Below are 22176 nucleotides of genomic sequence, written 5' to 3' on the forward strand. Positions count from 1 at the left end.
AGGCTGGTCTCGAACTCACAGGGATCCTCCTGCCTCAGCCTCCCGAGTGCTGATTATAGGCGTGCGCCACCACACCCGGCTCAGGTGTGCTTTCTAAATAAGTGCACCTTTATTTGGAAATTCGAATATGGCATCTAACTCTCCAGAAATCATTCAAAAATGAAAATTATTCAAATCTAAGTTTTTAAAAGCCCTTAAAATAAAAATATGCCACTAACAAAAATGAACTTTTTTCAAAATGGTAATGCTAGAAAACGGTAAACAAATATGGTAAATATGTAGACACCCAAGACAGGAATATCAAGACCAGAGTTAAGGGACTAAGGTGAAAGGAGATATTGCGATATATTTAAGACTAGTCTAAGAAAGACAACAAATTGTACACATGGTGTTTGGCAAAAACATTCAGGTCCTGGGATGACTAGGATATATAAAAAGTAACTGATTCCTCTCCCAGCCTGTTTACATCACTATGCATGTTCGGATCTGGCGAGGGAACCAATGAGATGCAATGTTGCAGAGGTTGCTAGAGAGGCACAGGAAGTTGCCTGGAGTGAGTGGGGAGGGGCGCGGGGGCGAGGGGCTGCAGACGCTAAAGCTTCCGCTTAACAAACGTGGATAGCGCTTCCGCTCAAGCCGTCGCTGCTGGCTTCTTCGTCTCGGTGAGTATGGGGAAGGGGTTGGTAATTCTCACAAAAGAATCCTCATATACTCCGGGGAAGCTTTTGTTTTTAACATGGGGCAGAGAATGAGAATTCACCGTTAAGATACAGTGTGTGAAGGATGCTTGTGCCACCTCTTTCCTCCAGGAACACTGATTCTTGTGGTCCTTCTTATCCTCCTGACGCCGGGTCATGTTTCACCTCGCCTCTTCTTTCTGGGTCTTTTTCACTAATCTTTTTGAGCCTGGGTCATTCCCTCTATCACAGATGTTTCCTACCACTTACCCCCAACCTTTCACCCCGCATCCTTTTAGCCTCCGACTTTTTGAAACCACTTTGTCTCACTCGCTCTTCTTTTTTTCCTTCCGAGTCCAATATTTTGCTTCCCTTGCCAAGTTTTTGGCCTTTTCTGTCCCTTTCCTGTAGAGGCCAGTGAATTACACATTTTTTTCCAAAATCAAGTGCAACTTCAAGGTCAAGGCCATTTTTGTTGTTGTTCTTTTCAAAATGAATCAAAAAAGCAGAAATCTTGGACGCACAAGACGCAGGCCCTTTTTTTCATTTACCCTAAACAAAATCACGTACCGTTTAGCTATCAGTGCACTGGTTTTAGTCTTTTACTCCCTGCTCGTTTTTTATCTTGGTGTAGAACTGAATTTCCAAAGTTTTGGAAGGGGGCCCTGATGGTGGATTTTACCAATGTCACATTCAGAGAGTGGAAGCATTTCCATTCTTTGTAAAAACCTCTCAGAGGAGAAATGATCGGCAGAAATGACATCCAGTCATTGAATTGCAAACCAGTCAGTTTTTCAGGCAGGATTTTTCTTAGGAAATTTTTAAGTGTAATATAATCTGTTGTAATCTGAATTTATTTTTCCTGTGTTGCAATGTGAAATCAGTTTTGTGTACCATATGTTATATGAAGTTTAGCTAGTGAGAACATTTGTAATCCTCGGCCCTAATTTTTTATTCTTTCAGAATAAACACTGAAACAGATTTCATGACACCACAACACTTAAGAACTTTTTCAAAAGGAATTGCTGATTTTATTACCTATTCAAATCATTGCACACTGGTTTTAACCACTGTGCATCCATCAGTCCCTTCATAAATTCAGCATTATTTTACTGAATAACTTTTCTGTGCCATTGTTTTAAGTACTGGGAATACAACAGTGGAAGCCAAAACAGAAAAGTCTTTTAGACTATAGATGGGAGACAGACAATAAATGAATGAATATATTATAAATACAGGTTGTGATGTAGAAGGGGCCATACTACATTAATTAGATAGGGGGTCAGGAAGGCCTTTCTGGTCAGGTGACATTTGAGCAACACCTGAAGGAAGTGAGGGCACAAACCATGCAGATAATTGAGGAAAACAGGATGATAGATCTAAGTCATGATCTCTGCGTTTGTTCTTCTCTGCTTCCTACATTCACCTTCTCTCTCATCTCTGTTGTCTCCTCCTGGTCACTTTTCACATAGCATTAATTCCGTATTGCATATTCTAATAATTTCATCCATTCACATGAATTTCCATATTTTTTCCCTGCCTAGCTTCTTGCTACCATTTATGTGAATTGTCTGTTACCAGCCCCCCTAGGAAGCCGTATCCCTTATCTCCATCCCTATCTAATTCTTCGTTTGTTTATTGCTTGTGCATTGTGTGCTACCCTATAGCATATTTGTTTACCTCTCTCACAGATGCTAGCATTGTGTATTTATATTTGCCCATAAAAGTTTGGTATCGTAAATTGAAGGGTATTCAGTGTTTGCCTCTCACAGACAGTACTTTATTTTTTCTCCCTCTTTATTACTAGTGCATGCTTGTGATACATAAGTACATTCATCATGGGGCAGTAGTACATGATGCCTACTTCGCACATTTTGATGCTTTTTACTTCTCCCCTCCCTCCTTTCTCTCCCTATCCCCAGCTCTCCCATCGTCACATAGTCCTATATTCCTATTTCATATCGTGTCTCTTTTAGTTTGTTCTTTATATTATTTATACTTTGGGTTTCTCACATAAAAGAAACCATGCAATATTTAAAAGTCTGGGGCTGGGGATTTAGCTCAGTGGTGCCGCCACCTGCCTCGCAAGCGCAAGGACCTGAGTTCGATCCCCTATCCCCAGCTCTCCCATCGTCACATAGTCCTATATTCCTATTTCATATCGTGTCTCTTTTAGTTTGTTCTTTATATTATTTATACTTTGGGTTTCTCACATAAAAGAAACCATGCAATATTTAAAAGTCTGGGGCTGGGGATTTAGCTCAGTGGTGCCGCCACCTGCCTCGCAAGCGCAAGGACCTGAGTTCGATCCCCCGACTGTGTCTGAGTTATTTTACTTAACATTATGGTCTCCAGATGCATCCATGACAGTTTTTTTTCTTTTTTTTTCCAATTAATTTTATTGGTAATTTAAGGTTGGAAATTTGCACCTTTATATAATCCATCTTGGTTCTTATTTTTCCTCCATTCCCCTGCCCTCCCTTCACCACCTCCACCCTTCCCTGTCTACAAAGCCTTTGTTTCCATATTTTCATTTTCTCATATTAATTCCATTCCCTCCTTTCCTTTCCCCTCCATGACAGTTTTGTAAATCTAGTTTTTCCCTTAATGTTCACAACCACCTTCAGAAATCAGCATTATTGTCATTTCCTGATGATAAAACCAAGCAAGATTCAGAGTTCTATAGTAACTTGCTAAACAATGATGCAGTTCATGGAATTAAGGTCTTTAGACACTCAGTTGTGGTCTGGTTTTTTGGTCTGTTCTTTATTAAGGAGAAATAGAAAATATATAGAATATTTTATTTTGTAAGACATAGTCTAGATCTAGAAATTTCATTTTTCATTAATTTCCTTTTCCAAGTCAGATTATATCAGGCACTTGAATAATTCCCTAGTTAGAAATATTAAGGGCCAGGGATTTAGCTCAGTGATTCCACTGCCTGCCTCGCCAGCGCAAGGACCCAAGTTGGATCCCCAATACCAAAAAAAAAAAAAAAAAAAAAAAAAAAGAAAGAAAGAAAGAAAGAAATATTAAGATGTGAGGGGGAGTATGAGTCTTTTTACCTGAACATTTTCCAATGAAGCATTTAAACTGGCAGAAGCTGAAAGAACAGTAGTACAATAAGTACTTTTACTCTATGACCTGGATTTAGTGATTGTTAAACTTATTCCATATTAGATCTCCCTCTTCTTTCCTCTCCCTCTCTGTCTCCTCCCTCTCTTCTCCAACCATCCATTTTTAACTATTTTGACTGAACTACTTGAGATTCACAGGCATATATATGTGTATACATACATACATACATACATACATACATGTTTTTTTGGGGGGGTTACCGGGAGTCAAACTCAGGACCTTGTGCTTGCGAGGCAGGCTGTGGAACCACTGAGCTAAATCCCCAGCCCCTCACAGACATTTTTTGTTTTGTTTTGTTATGTTTTTTTGAGACAGGGTCTCACTATGTAGTTGAGACTGAACTGGAACTATGTAGCCCAGGTTGGTCTCAAACTCACAGTGATCCTCCTGCCTCAGCCTTCCCAGTGCTGGGATTACAGGTGTGCGCCACCATGCCCAGCAATTTTTTGTTGTTGTTGTTCTGGGGATCGAACTCAGGATTTTGCTGTTGCGAGGTAGGCAGTGGAACCACTGAGCTAAAACCTCAGCATATTTTTAAGTAAACTAGAAAACATATGGCTCAAAGCATTTTCACAGTATAAACACACTTGTGAAATTAGCACTAAGGTCAAGAAACAGAAGCTGGGTTTGGTGGCCCGTTCTGTAACTCTTCGTATTCTGGGAAGCTGAGGTGGAAGGATCAAACGTTTGATCTCATAGTGGGCAATTTAGTAACTTAGTGAGACCCTGGGGATGTAGCTCCCTGTACAAAGGCCTAGGATTCAATCCCCTGTATTGGGAAAAAAAAAAAGAAAAAGAAAAAAAAATAGATCAGCATTTGAAAAACTTTGAACATATTTCTTACTTGTAATAATTTAATGTATATTAGTCCCAGTCCTGGTTTCTAAAATATATAATAATTTTGCCTGTTTTCAGTTCAATAAAAATAATCATTCCCCCTTTTTTTTGTACTGGGGATCGAACTAATTCACTTTTAACAGTTTTTTGGGTCTGGATTCTTGGGTTTAAGATTTTTTTTTTTGAAGTACACCCATTTTATTGGGTATAGCAGTAGTTCTTGTATTTTCATGGCTATATAATACTCCATTATATTCATATACCAAAATATTTTTGTTACAGATGTCCATTTTATTGTACTGGGGATCGAACTCGGGACCTTGCACTTTCAAGGCAGGTGGCAGAACCACTGAGCTAAATCCCCAGCGGCCATTGTTGATATTTCCATTTTTGGTTTTCACATGGCACAGTGAAGACTCTAGATCATAGCTTTTGCTGATACACATTTTCATGTTCCCTGTATCTAAGAATAGAGTTGGAAAACTGTAGGTTATGTATATGATTAAGTATGGTAGATACTGTCAACCAGTTTTTTGTTTTTGTGTGGTTTTTTTTTTTTTGTATCAAGGATTGAACTTGGGTCCTTGTGTTTCCAAGGTAGGAGCCAGAACCACTGAGCTAAATCCCCGGCCCTCAACCAGTTTTTTATTTTAACTTTTCCATTACCTTCCCTTTAACCATTCTTCCCCATCCCATTTAAAAAAAGCTTTGGGGGCCGGGGATTTAGCTCAGCGGTTCGGTGGCCTGCCTTGCAAGCGCAAGGACCCGAGTTCGATCCCTGGTACCAAATAAATAAAGAAAGAAAGAAAATAAAAAAAGCTTTGTTTCCATTTTTTTTCTTCTAGCCTCTTTTACCCCTTCCTTCTCTTCTCCATCCCTCCCTTTTTCGCCTTGCCATTTGAACATGTTCTACCTACTTCCCAATATCTGCCCTCCGTTATGCTGTTAATTTAATTAGATGTCCCCCCAAAGCCTCATGTGGTCATAGGCTTGATCGAGAGTGTGTGGAGCTGGAATTGATTCAAGATGCAATGCTAGGCTCAAGGGCACTAGGGTTTAGGGTGTGAGTGCTACCCGCCCTAAGTAGTCCGGAATAGGATAAAAAAGGGCTGGGAGATGCTCTTAACTCTCTTGTTACCTTTGCTGCCTTGTGTGTGCCAGTGTTGTTTCTGCTCTGACTTTGACTTGGTTGATTATGGACTGAAACTTCTATGAAATGTAAGCCAAATAAACCCCTTCCCCTCTAACTTTGGGTGTCTGATATTTAGTCTCAGCAACGAGAGAAAAGTAACTAACACATGCTCCTTATTTTACCCTTTGGGTTTCTCACATGAGAGAAACGGTGTGATATTTAAACTAGTGTGTCCAATTTATTTTACTTAAGACTATGGTCTCAAGGTGCATCCATTTTCTTACAAATGACTCAAGTTTTTCCTTTATGCCAGAGTAGTACTTGAGTGTATATAAATACCATATTTTCTTTACCCATTCATTTTTTGATATACGGGCAATTTCCAAGATTTAACTATTATAAATTGTATACTGTTATAAACATGGGTATGCATATATCACTGTGGTATGATGTTATTAACTCTTTTTGGAAGATACCTAGAAGGGGAACAGCTAAGTCAAATGGAACCGCTAGCCTTAGTTTTTTGAAGAATCTCCATACTGATTTCCATAGTGGTTGTACCAGTTTATAATCCCACCAGCAGTGAAGAAGGATTCCTTTTTCTCCACAGCCTCGTCAGCATTTGTTATTGGTTTATTTATTTATTTATTTATTTTTGGTAGCGAGGATCAAACTCAGGACCTTTAACTTGCCAGGCAGACGTGGTACCACTGAGCTAAATCCTGGCCCCTGATTGATTTCTTAATAGTAATCATTCCTTCTGTAGTGAAATGTAATCTCACTGCTGTTTTGATTTACATTTCTCGAATGACCAGTGATACTAAGCATTTTTTTAATCTGGGATCAAACTCGGGACCTTGTGCTTGCAGGCAGGTGGTGGTATCATTGGGTTAGATCCTCGGCCCTGAGCATTTTTTAATATATTTATTTGCTATTTGTACTTTATCTGAGAAATGTCTGCTCATTTCAGATGTCCATTTTTTGGATTTGGGTCTTTAAATTTGGAGGGTCTCATCTGTTCTTAAGGTGTTTATATATTCTAGGTGTTAGTCTTTTGAGGAATAGCTAGAAAAATTTTCCCCCATTTTATGGGTTGTCTCTGCTCTGCTGGTAGTTTCTTTTGCTGTGCAGAAGCTTTTTAATTTGCTAAGATCCCACTGTTTATTTTTTTATAATATTTCCTGTGCAGTTGGGGTTTTGCTCATGAAATCTTTGCCTACACCTTTGTCTTCAAGAGTTTTACCCATCCTGTCTTCCGGCAGATTAGTTTTTGTTTTTATATATAGATGTTTTATCCATTTCAACTTTAGTGCATGGTGAGAGATATGAATCTAGTTTCAATTTTCAGCATGTGGAAGCCACTTTTCCCAGCAGCATTTATTAAAGAGGCTGTCTTTCTTCCAGTGAAGATGTTGGCCCCTTTGTCAAAGATAAGGTAGCTAAGCATGCTTGGAATTATTTTTGCATCTTCTATTCTGTTCTGTTGATATTTGGGTCTGTGTGTTTGCCAGTGCAAGTGGTGGGACTGGAGTCGCTCATCAGCTGTTAACAGCTAAATAGCGTCCATTACTCTTCCAGTGGTGCATTTCTCCCTGGAGGCCTTTGGAGTTACCTGCTTTCAGTGTGTCTCTATAGATTTAATCCTCCTTTGTTGTCCAGGAGCCAGGGAGAAAGTGAAGATTGATCGTTGTTTTTCTGCTTTGAGGTCTGTCTCTTCTCTTTCTTTGTGGGCCCCAATTTTCCCTTCAGATATTTCTGAGTCCTGGGCATCTAGCTCCCTCCCTCTTTTCTTCCAAGTTGTTACTTTCTACTGTCTGGATTCTAATCTTAGAGAGGTTGATTTGTTGCTGCCTAACGATCTGCCATCTTCCCAGAAGTCAATCAGTTTTTGAAAATGAATTCATGTAAACATTCCTAACAGAATTGGGCATGGTGGTACAGTCTTTAGTCTTAACATTTAAAAGAGACTGAGACAGGAGAATCAGTGCAAGTTCCAGGCCAGCTTAGATGAGTTCAAGGCCTTCCTGAATTATGTTACAAGACCCTGTCTCAAAAAAGAAAGAAAAAATGAAAATATTCTTAATAATATAGTAAGAGTTCAGGATGTTGTAGAATATTGCCATCAGTTGTCACTGTCTTTTCTTTTCTTTTTGGTACCGGGGATTGAACTGGAGTCCTTGCGCTTGCAAGGCAGGCCACCGAACCGCTGAGCTAAATCCCCGGCCCCTGTCTTTTCTTTTTAATAAAAAAGCGCTCATTCTTTTTTTTTTCCTCATTTAATTTATTGGTACTTTTTAGGTATACAGTACAGTTATGCTCATTCTTTTTTATGTGTGATATTTCACTGTGGTCTTCCTTTGCATTTTTATGATGACAAATGTGATAGCTTTTGGGGATATCTTTCATGTTGATATCTTCTTTGTTGAAGGCTTTCAACTTTTTGGGGTTTTTTGTTTTTTTTTTTGTTTTGGACTATCTTGTTATTGATTTGTAGGGTCTTTTTGTATTAAAGATTATAAATATCTTGTTGGATATGTGTGTACAAATCTCAGTGGCCTGCATTTTGACTTTCTTAATGATTTTTTTTTGATGAATGGAATGTCTGAAAATTTAATATTGTCCACATTTTTCCTTTTTATGGATAGTGTTTCTTTGTCTTGGTTAAGAGATTTTTGCCTTCTCTAAAATCTTAAAGATATTTTCCTCTGTTGTGTTATCATATGGTCTCTCCTTTGTATATTTACAATTCATCTATAATTTTTTTCTGTATATTATCTGTATGGTATGGGTGAAGGGTCATTTTTTGTTGTTGAAATGGGCATCCAATGAATCCTAAATCATTACAGAAAAGATTATTCTTTTCCTTTTATATTATTTTCATATATCAGATTGTTGAGTTTTATATGTGTATTTCGTTCTAGATTTTATGCAGTTTGATTTGCCTATGACAGTCATAAGTAATGTAAATTTACAGTATTTCCTATGTATGGTCATGTGAGTCCTATAGTGTTTTTTTTTTAGTGATGCTTTGATTATTCTTGGTCTTTTAAATTTCCACATATATTTTGAAATCAGCTTGTCAGTTTCCTCAGAAGTTCTTGTTCTCTTTTTCTTTTTTTGGTACTGGGGATCGAACTCGGGACCTTGCGCTTTTGAGGAAGGCAGAGAAATTTCTTGATATTTTGTTGAGATAGTGTTTAATACATCAATTTGAGGAGCATATAACATGGCATTTCACCCTAAATATCTCATTATTCATCTCCTAGTATCATGAACATTTTGTAAATAATCTTTCACAAAGCAAAATTAACAATAATTACCTCATATCTTCTTAAATTGCTTTTTTCCCAACAAGCATTTATAGCCAGGCATGGTGGTGCACGCCTGTAATCCCAGCACTCAGAAGGCTGAGGCAGGAGGACCGCTGTGAGTTTAAGACCAGCCTGGGCTACATAGTGAGTTCCAGATCAGTCTCAACTACATAGTGAGACGCTGTCTCACAAAACAAACCAACAAGCATTTATAGCTAGTATTTAAAACCAAGACAAACGTGTTATTTTTGAAATTCTGGTAGTGTTGTTTTCTCTATTTTGTTGAATTTGTGGATTCTTACGTATTATGTACTTTTTAATCCATTGTAACCATTATTTTCTCTTACTCAAACAGTCCAGTCTTGGCCAGTAGGAGTCCATTTACATAGCTGTCTGTATTATTTTTCTCTTCTTTTCCTCTGCCTCCTTCCTTTTCTTTGTTTTCTTTTTTACAGAGCTGGGGATGGAGCCCAGGTCCTCTAGACAGGTGCTCTGACTTTTTTTCTTCTGTTATATAAGTTTTCAAACACGTTCAAGGTACAAAATAGTAAATTAAGCATGAACATACACAGTCCTCAGCTTCAACAATTATTTTTTTGTTTTCTCTGTTCTTGGTGCCTGTTTACTCACTGGATTAAGTAAGCTCCAGACAACTATAATACTTAATAGAATTAACACCAATTTCTTATATCATCTAGTAAGTCTATGTTCAGATATTTCATGATTGTCTTAAAGATATCTTTTTGTAGTCATTTTGTTAGATCAGTATCCAAATAAGGGCCATTTATTGCTACTGGATGTTTTTCTCTCAAGTCTCTTTTCCTATAAAGACCCTTCATAGCCTTCCTTTCTGAAAGACCATTAATTAAGTAGAGAAACAAAGTAATTCATTCAATAGTTTACCTTGTATTCTGGAATGAAATGATTGTTTCCTCAAAGTGGTATTTTAAAATTTTGTATTGTTTTCCCATTCCCATCGTTTCTGTTCAGTGACATTTAGAGCTAGAGGCTTGATTAGATTTACTTTGAGTTTTTTTTAAGGGAAACAATTTTTTCAGGCAGTGTTTTCTGTGGCATTTCATTATATCTAGTTCTTACTTATACCAGGATTGATGTGTCATTTCTTGTGTTTTCAGCCTTGCTCCTGTTGTAGCTTTTCCTATCTGTCTTTCTCCAGTTGGTTTAAGTAGTCATTGATAATTGCCTAGATTCATTACTTCAGTAGTGTTATGATGTGTGTTTAGTTGTCCTCCCAAAGCCTCAGCTTTTTCAGAGGTGGCTGAATCTAGAGGGTGTGTGTGTGACTGATTCACTGTGGGGCTAAGCCCGAGGGCACTAGGATTAAGGGCCCTAGTGCTGTTCACTTTAAGTAGTCTGAATAAGTAAAAGGGGCAGAAAGACACTGGTAAGGTCTCTTATTGCTTTTCCTACCTTCTGGCCGCCCATGCACTGTTTCTCCTCTGGAAGACCTGTCTGTCACACCATCCTCTCTTGGAACCAGCTGACTATGGACTGAAACCTCTACAAACTGTGAGTTAAATAAACCTTTCCCCTTTAACTTTGGATATTGGGTATTTTGTCTCAGCAATGAGAGAAAAATAATTAACACAAGGAACAATTAAAAAATATTGATATATGACTCAGGAATTCTGCATTAGGAGTATTTTATTTTATTTTTGGTGTTTTGAGACAGAATCTTGTTATATAGTTCAGACTAGCCTCGAACTTGTGGTGATCCTCCTGCCTCAGCCTCCAAGTGCTGGGATTTCAAGCTATGCCACCATGCCTTTATTTTATAAAGATCTTTTCCTCACGAGCTATTTTTTCTGTGCTGAAATACATAAAAGTTAAGATTGATGCTGCTTTCTATTTATCACTTTTCAGAGTAATGAATTGGTTTCTTATTGCCTCCATTGTTTTCTTTAATATTATTAGGAATTTATGGATTTTTAAATATATTTTAAGTCTACCAATCCTTTGTGGTCTTTTTTACACTTAACTTGTTATTTAAAAAATCAGGAGCTTCCTGTTTGGTTCCTGTGCCCTTTCCGTGGGATCTGTTGATCTTTGTTGGCTTCCTTGCTTTCTGGCATAAGATAAATTTGAGGGCTTTTCAATGAGCATTGATACTTAGAACTAAGATGCAGATACTCAGGGGATTATTATTTTTAGTCATGCTAATTGAGCTTTTATTGTTCTCTGCTATTTTGAATTCCTTTGAATGACTCCACCAGCATTCCACTGAAAGTTATTGTATCATTCATTCTTTTATGTAGCCATTCATCCAGCAAAAATTTATAGAATTCTCACTGCTTTGTATTTGGTCTTGCTGGGCTCAAGGGATGTGAAGGTAAACCTAACTGGTTTCCTGTCTTTGAAGAAGACTCATTATAGTGCAGATTGCATAAATAGACAATGTCTAAGGAGAGTGTGAAGAGTAATATGTTGAATAGAGGTAAGTGGAAAGACAGTCGGTAGCAGCACAGAGAGGGCATCCAAAGTACTTTGGAAAAAAGAGAGACTGCTTGGTACTAGGCGAGTAGAAGGGGTATAAAAGTATGAAGGTTGTTACAGCCAGAGGAAACTGGAATGCATAGGGCATCTTGATATATTCAACGAAGGCATATATGTAGTTGGTTATGACTAACATAATTCTTGGGGCTTTTCAATTTTGAGAAAATTGACAGAATGTTCTTTTCCCCACATATATGAAAATGTGAAATACTTTGCATGTGAATTATTGATTTTTATTTTAAAACAAGTAGTAAAAATAAATCTAAGCTTTAAATTAGTTTTGAAAGTATTTCTTAGAACTATTTTTTAGTTATTTTATTATTATTAAAACATATATTTAGTTGATGCTTGTTTCATGCTTTTGCTCACTGTTTATTTTATTGTATTTTTTTTCAGTCTTTTTGAGACAGGGTCTTGCTATTGCAGTGTGGGCTGGCCTTGAACTTACACTGTGTAGCCAGGCTGGCCTGGAACTGGTGGTGATTCTCTTGCCTCAGCCTCTCAAGAGCTGGGGTTACAGGTGTGCACCATCAAGCCTGCCTAGTTTTCTTAGTATGATCATTTTCATTATTTCTGTAAATGTTGAGTCTCAATGGAATATTTATTGTTGCTTTTTGTTGATCTCCTTTTATTCTATATGTGTCAACCTGTTTTTTATCCCAACTACAGCTTCTTACATGCTCACAAGGCAAGAAGATATTTCAGGGAACATGTTGTGTTTCTTTATTACTAAGTAGACAGTATAGTAACGTGTCATCTCTTACATCATGTTGCACTGTGCTTTGTGTCTCATGCTGAATCAACTGAGGCTCTCCATTGGACAGATCTGTTTGAATAGAATGTCGTTACACATGTGCCAGTGTGACATATCAGTGTGCTGTGGTTTACTAGTTGGAAATTTGTGATAAATCATCAATTTTAGAAGTGAATATCTCACCTGTGGGCAGAAGGTGTCTGTAAATTATTGAAGGGTGTAGACAGACTTATAAGAAGGGTGATTTTAGAGGTTACAGAAGAAAGACTCCCAAGTGGGAAGAACAGTGGAATGGTGGATTCAAGGAGAAGAGGGATGGCCTATGGCATGGTTTGGATATGTTTTGTCTCCCAAAGGTTCATGTGATGGTGGCCTGGTCCCCACTGTGGTTATGTTGGTGGTGGAACTTTTAATAGGTGGGGCCTAACGGAAGGTGATGAGGTCATTGGGAGCACATGCTACCTTTCATTTCCTCTGTCTTGATTATCAGAAAATATTTTCCTAGAGTCTCAGCAGGCAAGAAATTTGAATGAACAAAGGAAGAATTCTGAAAAGGGGAAAAGGAGTATGTTCCCAATCTGAGGACGTCGGAAGTGGTAGAAGACCAGTAGGGACAATAGTTCGATTGGAAGTCTTAAGAAACTAGAACAGGCCATTAATTAGTGAATCAGTTAAATGAGTAAAAGTGTACTGGTCTGCACTCTGCTTCATGGTCTAATAGAGCTAGGGATAAGGGGGCAAGAGGAGAGAAGTTTTTTTAAATGGTTAAATTTATGCTATAACATCTGTCACCTTAGCCTTCATAGAAGAGCAGCTTCTTCATTTGTATACTGTATGCCATGAAATTATAATTTTCTATGTATGCTGTGATGTGAAAAAATAGGAGTATACTTGGACAAGTTGCATTGTGTGCCTTGTATACCAACCAGGGTTGTTTCATAAATTCTCACGAAGCATGCCAACAACCCTGTGGGGTGGACAGTCCAATTCGAGGTAAAGTAACTTTCATAACACAACACTGCTAGAGGCTCAACTGAGATTCAAATCCAAGTTTATCTGGCTTCAAAGCCCATAGCAATTCAACAGTGTTATATAGTTTAAGTAAAAATATAGTTTAAAATTGCTTCTATTTATCACTTTGAATAACTGTTCAGTTAAAAAGTGTCAGCAGTGTCCCAAGTTTTGCTTTCAGCTATGGTTATAATTATTATATATAAAATGTGCTATCATTTTAGACATGGGCCTTTTTCCCTTTATATTTTTCCTTCTAAGAAGGGGCCAGGTCCATGAAATTATGTTCAGATCATAATCCTTAGCACCACCATTTCAGAAGTTAAAAATTCTGATCCTTCATGGCCAACTGTTTATTTATTATTATTATTATTATTATTATTATTATTATTATTATTATTATTATTTTGGTACTGGGAATCTCACTCAGGACCTTGCATATGCAAGGCAGGTGCAGTGCTGCTTAGCTAAATCCCCAGTCCCCCCAAATGTGTGTCTTTTTTCCTTCTTTTTTTGATCGAATTCGGTACCTTGCGAAATGTGTTTCTTAAGGTTTCTCAAGGAGGTGCTCCTTTCCTCTTTTTTGCCTACCTCCTTTCAGAGAAGATAACGTACAGAACTCTCCAAGGGTTGTGATCCCAGACTAAATTCTTACTACCTTTCCAATTTCTAGGCTTCAGATGGCTGTGAACTTCTGTAAAGGTCTGAATATATAGTTTGACTCAGATCTTCACGAACCTCGGGAGACTGAGGGCAGCAGCTGTCTCAATTATAGTTGTCTTCCATATAACTTGATTAACTGTGCCCCAAATAAGGTACTGGATATTCAGAAGAGTCAGACACAGTTCTGTCCTGAATCTCTCAGTGTAAGTGAATGAGAAGAATGCAAACAACAGCTACATAAATACATGAGTATTATGAGCCTCATGAGTGGCTTCCACATTCTTGATTCCACATCCATATATTCAGTCAACTATGGATTAGAAATATTTGGAAAAATGTACTGAACATGTAGACTTTTCCCTTTCCATTATTCTCTAAGCAATATAGTGTAACAATAGCATGCACATTGTATTAGGTATTGTAAGTAATCTAGAGATACTTTCAGGAGAGGGTGTGTGTACATTATATGTAAGTAAGTATACCGGTTTTTATTCATGGGTGCTTGAGCACCTGCAGATTTTGGTGTTTGCCAGTGGTCTTGGAACCAGTCTTCTGAGGATGCTTATGAACAACCGTAAGGCGATACTATGAAAGCAGAGAGGAGGAAGGGTGCTGTCTAACTGCAGTATGCAGTTAGTAAGCAACTCTTGCATGGAGTAGCATCCATGTTAGACATTAAAAAATAATGAATAAAGAAGATGGTGAAGAGTGGGCCTTTTTATACTAACAGGCTGAAATATAATGAGTAGGGGTTTGAATGGGGGAGTGTCATGATCTAATTTATTCTCGTTATCACTGTGAATTAGAATAAACGTTTTCACTGAGCAAGGCAATATATTCCATAAGTATGAAACAGATTCTGCAGACAGTGGTAAACACCGTGTTACCTTTGCAAATACTGTCTCTGGTTCTCACACAAGTGTGTAAGTTAGGTACTATTATTACTCTTGCATAGATGAGATAGATGAGTAATTAGAATTCAGAAACATTAAGGGTAATTGAAGATAAGGGTAAGTTAATTTTGGAGTTAGGTGTAGAGGTGGGAGTTTTCCAGATTGTGCTTCTACAGCCTTTTCAGAAACTTTAGGCAAGGAACTGAAGGCAAGGCGGTCAGAGTTCTGAGTTTTCTACTTGTGCTACAACTAGCATTGCCATTTTACCTCTTTTTTTTTTTTAAATGGACCCCTGGATAAGGATTTATTTGAAAAGGAGGCCCTGCTTCTTTGAAAGTGGATTAGAATGGAAGGAAGCTAGGGGTAGTGGGGATAAAGCGAAGGAGACAGATAAAAATAATATTAGTTTGAATGAGTAAGATAGGAGATGGCTAAATTTGGAAGTGAGAGGAATTTAGGATGACACTGTGTCTGTATCTTGCTTGGATGACTCATTAGATGTGATTCCATTTAGTGAGTTGAAGACAATAGAAGAAAAGATGGGGCAGGGAGGTCTTGTTCAGATTCATATGTTTGTGGATTGCAAGGCCTATGTGCTTGTCATATATTGCTTGGAGTTTAAGATAAAGAGATGGAGCTGACATTGTCTACTTACTGCCATAGAAAAGACAATAGAAAACCCAGGGTTAAATGAGATTGTTCATGGCAATAGTATACTGTACTATGAGCCATATATGTATACTTTTTAAATAACTTTAATTTTAGGATAATTTTAGATTTTTAGAAAAATCACCAAGATAGTTTCTACTATTGTTGGTATCTTACATTCCTGATATACATTTGTCACAACTATTGAACTGTTAATATGATATTAACAAAAGTCTACACTTTATCCAAATTGCCTCCATTTTTTTCTGTTCTAAGCATATTCACATTATAGTGCTCTTAGTCATCATGTTTCCTTAGCCTCCCTTTGGTTATTGCAGTTTCTCAGATTTTCTTTGTTTTTGATGACCTTAAACAGTTATGAGGAGTATTGATCAAGTATTTTGTAGAAAGTTACTTAGTTTGAGTTTGTCTGATATTTTTATCATAGTTGGACTAGGGCAGTGATGGTGAATCTTTTGGAGCTCTGAATTATACAAATAGCCTATTGCAGCACATATGCCTATAAGTTTGCCACCACTGGACTAGGGTGTAGGTTTTCCTTTTTTCTCCTTTTTGATTCTGTGTTCTTTAGGAAGAAGTTACCATGTATAGCCTGAACAGAAAGGTAGGTGTTATGCATCTCTTTTCTTGGGGGGTAGATAGTAGCTACATAAATTGTTTGAAAGATAACTACTGTTTAACAGTTCCTTCTTTATTCAGTCATTTTATCTAGATCAGTATTGACTGTTGTACTTTGCCTTATAATCCAAAACTATAATTGCTCAAATTTGTTACACCTTTGACCATTATGGCTGTTTCAGATTTGCTCCTGTTTTTTGGCATACCAGCATCATTTTGCTTTTTGAGCACTTTCTTACTTTCTGGGACTACAAGATGGTGCAAACTCCTATTTATATTCCATGCCTCAGCCCTAGGATCAGTTATGTCTCCAAGGAGTCCCAGGTTCTTTTATTGGAAAATAGTGTTACATACTAAGATCTGGGTGTTGAGTGTACTCATTATCAGCATATCATTCTTTTCAGCAGACAGATTTATGAAATGTTTCTACCAAAAATGTACACACACAGACACACATGTAGGGAAAGAACTCTTGCAGTGAGTCCCAGTCTCCTGTGAACCATGATAAACCAAGGCTTTTTTAATTAATAAAGACAGAAATGGGACTTAGACAAGAAGCTGATGAAAATAAAGTGTTTGTAGATGGGGAGGGGAGGAGGGGGTGAAGGGAGGGCAGGAGTAAGGGGAAAAAATGAGAATCAAGACTTGTCATGAAGAGGTACAAGATCCCAACAATGAATGTAACTGTACTGTATCCCTAAAATGTACCAATAAACTCAATTAAAGCTGAAAAAAAAAAAAGCTGAGCTTTGGGCCTGATCAATGCTGCTTTAGGCAGCAAAGGCAAAAGACCTTAAGTTTGTCATACCTTTATTTGGTGTATCAGGAGTAACAGGTGACTCAGAGGGTGGTGGTGATAATCCTAGAACATTGAGGAATTAATGTCAATGAAGATTTGGTTCCTCCCCATGATGTCTTCCGGCTGATATAATTCTGCCCTGGAACATCACAGCATCACCGGACCTTTGAGGTTTTAGCTGTGACCAGAGCAAAAATGGAGTTATGTCTCCATGCCATAGCTGGCCTGTAGTAGGAAAACTAGGCCTAATCATAATTTAACTGTGACATGATTTTCCCCCAAAATTACTCCCAACAATACATATATTCTCCCTCTCCCCCTCCCCTCCATCTTTATTTTAGGCTTCACATGTGTTTATACTGATGTCTGATTCTAATCCAGTACCATGAACATGGTTTATTCTAGCCTTCCCTCCCTACTTATCAGTAACCTTCCATTCTCCTCAGAAATCTGGCTCTCACTATCCACCATCCATTTACGTATTTGTTATTCCTACTATACATGTACGACATTTTCAGAATTAGTAATTTCTACCTCCATGAGAAACTACTTTGTCAACAAGAATACAATGCCTATCTCTTCAGTTTTACAATTTCTTTGCATTTCCAAAGTTACCTAGGGTGGTACTTGCCCTTCAGGAAGTTTCTGTTACGTATTTGCAATATAGTTAGATTTTCTTGTTACAATCTACATTCTATACTGAGATTTTCTGCCTTTACCATTATTTTTTTTTTAAATCACATGTGTATTAAGGTTCACTCTATGAGTTGTGACACAGGGATAATATCATGGACCATAGCAGGATCATACAAAACAGTTTCTCCACCATAAACAAAATAAAACAAAAACTGTATTTCGTCTAGTCTGTCCTCCTCTTTCTCCACATCTTTGTCAACCACTGGTCTGTTGGGCTGCAGTTTGGATTTTGAACAATGTCACACAAATCAAAATCATGCAATAATTCTTTAATTTAAAATACACATTTAGGATTCACTCATTGTTATATTAGTAGCTCATAACTTTTTTTCACTCTCGTGGTTGTATGTTACATTTTTGTATGTTTAGACTCAACAAACAATTTTATAGATATTGTTTTGTGGGATTGCTATTTAAATGTGTTAAAGAGAATATATAATTATACTATTTTTTGTATTTTCCTCCAGAATTGCCTTTACTTTTGCCCTTTGGTTTTTGTGTGGATTCATGTTAACCCACTAGAGTTTCTACATGAGAACTTGCTTTAGTATTTTTTGAAAGGTAGGTCTGGTGGTAGCAAATTCTCCCAGTTTTTGTTGTCTGGGAGTAGTTTTTATTCTGCCACCATGTTGAGATACAATACACAAGATGAAATTTGACATTTGAAGGTGTAACATTCACTGATTCTTTATCTTTATTTAATAGTTGAACATTCTTATCACCCCCAGAAGAAATAACATCCATTAGCAATCACCCTTTATCCCCCATTCTCTCAGCTCCTGGCAAACATTAATGTATTTTCTGTTTCTCTGAACTTGCCTATTCCGGGCATTTCATACAAATGGAGTGCTACAATATGTGGCCCATCTTGTTTCTATTTACAATCAAATTTTCAAGGTTTATTCATGTCGTAGCAAGTATTAGTACTTAATTGTTTTATTTTGTGGCTGAGTGGCATTCCATTGCCCCTATGTATCTATTCATCAGATTATGGATAGACAGATTTACTTTTGGCTATTATGAATAATGCTGCTCTTCGAGTGCATATAATTTGTGTGGTCATATATTTTCATTTATCTGGGGTTTATATCTGGAAGTGGGTTGTATATAGTAACTCCGTTTTAACATATATGTATATATGTTAGTACATGTTTGCAGTACTTAATGTTTACATTTCTTGTGTGGAGTTGGTACGTGTACATATCTTAATTCTTTTCTTCATTCCCTTTCCCTCCTCTCTCTCCTCCCTTCATCTCTTAACATTTGAGAAGATCTCTCTCCTTCCTATTATCTGTCTTTTATTTTGCTCTTTATATTTTGAATTTCTTATATGAGAGAAACCATGCAATATTTAAGTTTGTATGTCTTTTTTATTTCTCTTAACATTATGGTCTCAGGGTGCATCCATTTTCCTACAGATGACCCAAGTGTGCCATCCTTCTTCATGGCAGAGTAGTACTCTGTTGTGTATAAATACCACATTTTCTTAAACCATTTGCCTGTTAATGAACATATAGGCTGCTTCTAAGATTTAGATGTTATGAATTGTGCTGCTGTATACATGGGTATATGTATGTATCACATAATATGATGTCTTTAACTCTTTGGGGGAAGATAATCTAAAAGAAGAATAGCTGGGTCAAGTTCAATTTCTAGTTTTAGTTTTTGGAGGACTGATTTCCAAAGTGGTTGTACTTGTTTACTTCTCATCAATAGTGTAGTAGGGTTCTTTTTTTCCCACCACAGCCTCTCCAACATTTGTTATTTGATTTCTTGATGGCTGTTTTTTCTGGGGTAAGATGCAATATAAGTGGACTGGGGGGATTTAGTTCAGTGGTTCCACCACCTGCCTTGCAAGCGCAAGGTCCCGAGTTTGATCCCAGTACCAAAGAAAAAGAAAAAGAAATCTCAGTGTTGTTGCATTTCTCTAATGGCCAGTGATGTTGAACATTTCTTCAGGTGTTTATTGACCATTTGTACTATTTCTTCTCTGACGTGTCTATTCGTTTCAATTGCTGTTTTGTTTTGTTTTGGCGACAGGTCTCCCTATGTAGTTCAGGCTGGCCTGGAACTCACTATATAGCCCAGGCTGGCCTTGAACTCGTGATCCTCCTGCCTCAGCCTCTTGAGTGCTGGAACTACACATGTCTGTCACCATACCCGGCTCAATTGCTCATTTTTTTATTGGGTCTTTTATTTTGGGGGGTATATTTTAACTTTTGGAAGAACTGCCACTCTTTTCCAAGGCAAAAAGAAGATAAACAGTATGCCTCACACCTTGAATTTTAGAACTATTATTGCTGTGCCAGAATGCCTCTCATTTATACCGTGTTTCCCAGAGTACAGGTGTGACCTTATATCCTCCCCTGAAGAGATTCACTTGACTTGCTCATTCAGGAAATACAAATGCAGAATTACTCAGAAAAACGAGGTGGAATGTTGTGTCACATATAGTGCAAAACCATATTAATTGTTTAAATTCCTAAAAATTATTTTTGTGAACTGAGGACCATTCTGTCTCTGACACAGGAAACCAACTATTGATCTTTTTAGTACTCACAATTTCTTTAGTTTTATTTGCATTCTGGAGAATATTTCTTATTTATAACTTTTGCTTAAGCCCAGTTATACTGTTTCTTGCAAATCAGCCACCTTGAGTGGGATCGCCTCCAAGGAAAGGCTCTAGAATCATCAAAAGTTCTAAGCAAGCACTTTACTACTGAGCCATGCCTCCAGCCCTGTTAGGTGTTTTTTTTTTTCATGAAAAGATGTTGAGTTTTATCAAGTTGTCTTTGTGTATGTATTAAGATGATCATGTGATTTTTGTTCTTTTATTAATAAGAGTATATCACATTGTGGGTTATGCAATTCAGGCTGGCCTTGAACTCACTATGTAGCCCAGGAAGCAATCCTCCTGCCTCAGCCTCCCTCTTGCCTGGATTATAGGTGTGTGGAACCATGCCCAGCTTTTACATTGATTTTTATATATTTAATCAGCCTTTTATTTCTGATATAGACATCACTTAGTCACGGTACATTAATCCTTTCTGTGTGTCTGGAACTAGTTTGCTAGTATCTTGATGAGGGTTTTGTGTTTATAGTTGTAAGAGCAATTGATGTGTAGGTTTCTTGTGATGTCTTTGGTTTTAGTATCAGAATAACCTTTTTTTTGTACTGGGGATTGGACTCAGGATCTTGAGCTTGCGAGACAGGCAGCAGAATCATTGAGCTAAATCCCCGGCCCTGGAATAACCTTTTTAGAATTTATGATCACTTGGTATTAATTTTTCTTCAAATGCTTGGTAGAATTCAGCAATGAAGTCATGGGCCTTGGCTTTTCTTTGTGAGTACTGCTTTTTTAATTACTAAGTCAGTCTCTTACAGGTCTATTCATATTGCCTGTTTCTTCCTACAACAGATTAAGTAATTTATGTTTTTCTAGGAGTTTATCTGTTTCACTTTTGTCATCTAATTTATTGCCACATAATTGTTCACAATGTTCTGTAATTTTATTTCTGTAATGTTAGCAGTAATTGTCTTTTTCATTTCTTATTCTAGTAATTCCAAATTTTCCTTTTCTTAGTGTAAGAGTTTACCAAATTTTTGATCTCTTCTAAATGCCAACTTTTGGTTTCATTGATTCTTCTGTATTGTCTTTCTATTCTCTATTTTGTTTCTTTTTTTCTTTTTGGTACTGGGGATTGAACTCGGGACCTTGTGCAGGTGGTGGCACCACTGAGCTAAATCCCTGGCCCTCTATTTCATTTCTTTACCATCTAGTCTTTATTATATTGTTTCCATCGAGTTTAGTTTTCTCTTTTTATAGCCTGGTAAGATGTGAGCCTAAGTCATTATTTGAAATATTTGTTATTTTTTTCATATAGGCATTTATAGATATAAATTTCTGTTTTAAGTACTGCTTTGCTGTGTCTCAGTATATTTTGGTAAGCTTTGTTTAAGTTCTTATTCATATCAAAGACATTTCTAATTTCCTTTGTGGTTTCTTTTATGGTCCTTTTGTTGTTTAGGTATGTATTGTTTATTTTCAACCTTTGAAATGAATTTCAGACTATACTGTTGCTGATCTAAATTAAACTTCCTTGTGATTGGTGAAGATACTTTTTATTTTGATCCTTTTAAAATTTATTGGGACTTATTTTATGATCTAATATATCATTTATCTTAGAGAATATTTCCTGTGCACTTGAGAAGAATGTGTATCTGTTGTTGGGTGGAGTGTTCTATACATGTCTGTTACAAATACTTGATAAATACTTTTGTTCAAGTCTTTTTCATTGTTCTATTTAGTCGTTCCATCTATTTTGGAAAATGGATTATTGAGGCAGCCAACTAATAATGAATTGTCTATTTCTCTCTTCAATTCTATTTGCTTTCTGCAGTTTGCAGTGTGTGGGGAGAGAATATCGTTGATGGACTGACAGTTTTATTATTATTATTATTATT

The 22176-nt window shown here is 37.1% G+C and overlaps 1 protein-coding gene across 2 annotated transcripts in view; it reads left to right on the forward strand.

Annotated features, from left to right (window-relative positions):
* The first annotated feature begins 578 nt into the window (after positions 1-578).
* Maged1 (MAGE family member D1) overlaps positions 579-22176 on the forward strand; it is a 123157-nt gene continuing 101559 nt past the window's right edge. For both annotated transcript variants that reach the window (XM_010621445.3, XM_010621447.3), the window contains exon 1: positions 579-662. The gene's annotated coding sequence lies outside the window, so the exon portion shown is untranslated. The remainder of the gene's footprint in view (positions 663-22176) is intronic.

This window comes from Fukomys damarensis, unplaced genomic scaffold (genome assembly GCF_012274545.1).
Source record: "Fukomys damarensis isolate Sample0158 unplaced genomic scaffold, DMR_v1.0_HiC HiC_scaffold_39, whole genome shotgun sequence".
Classification (NCBI taxonomy): domain Eukaryota; kingdom Metazoa; phylum Chordata; class Mammalia; order Rodentia; family Bathyergidae; genus Fukomys; species Fukomys damarensis.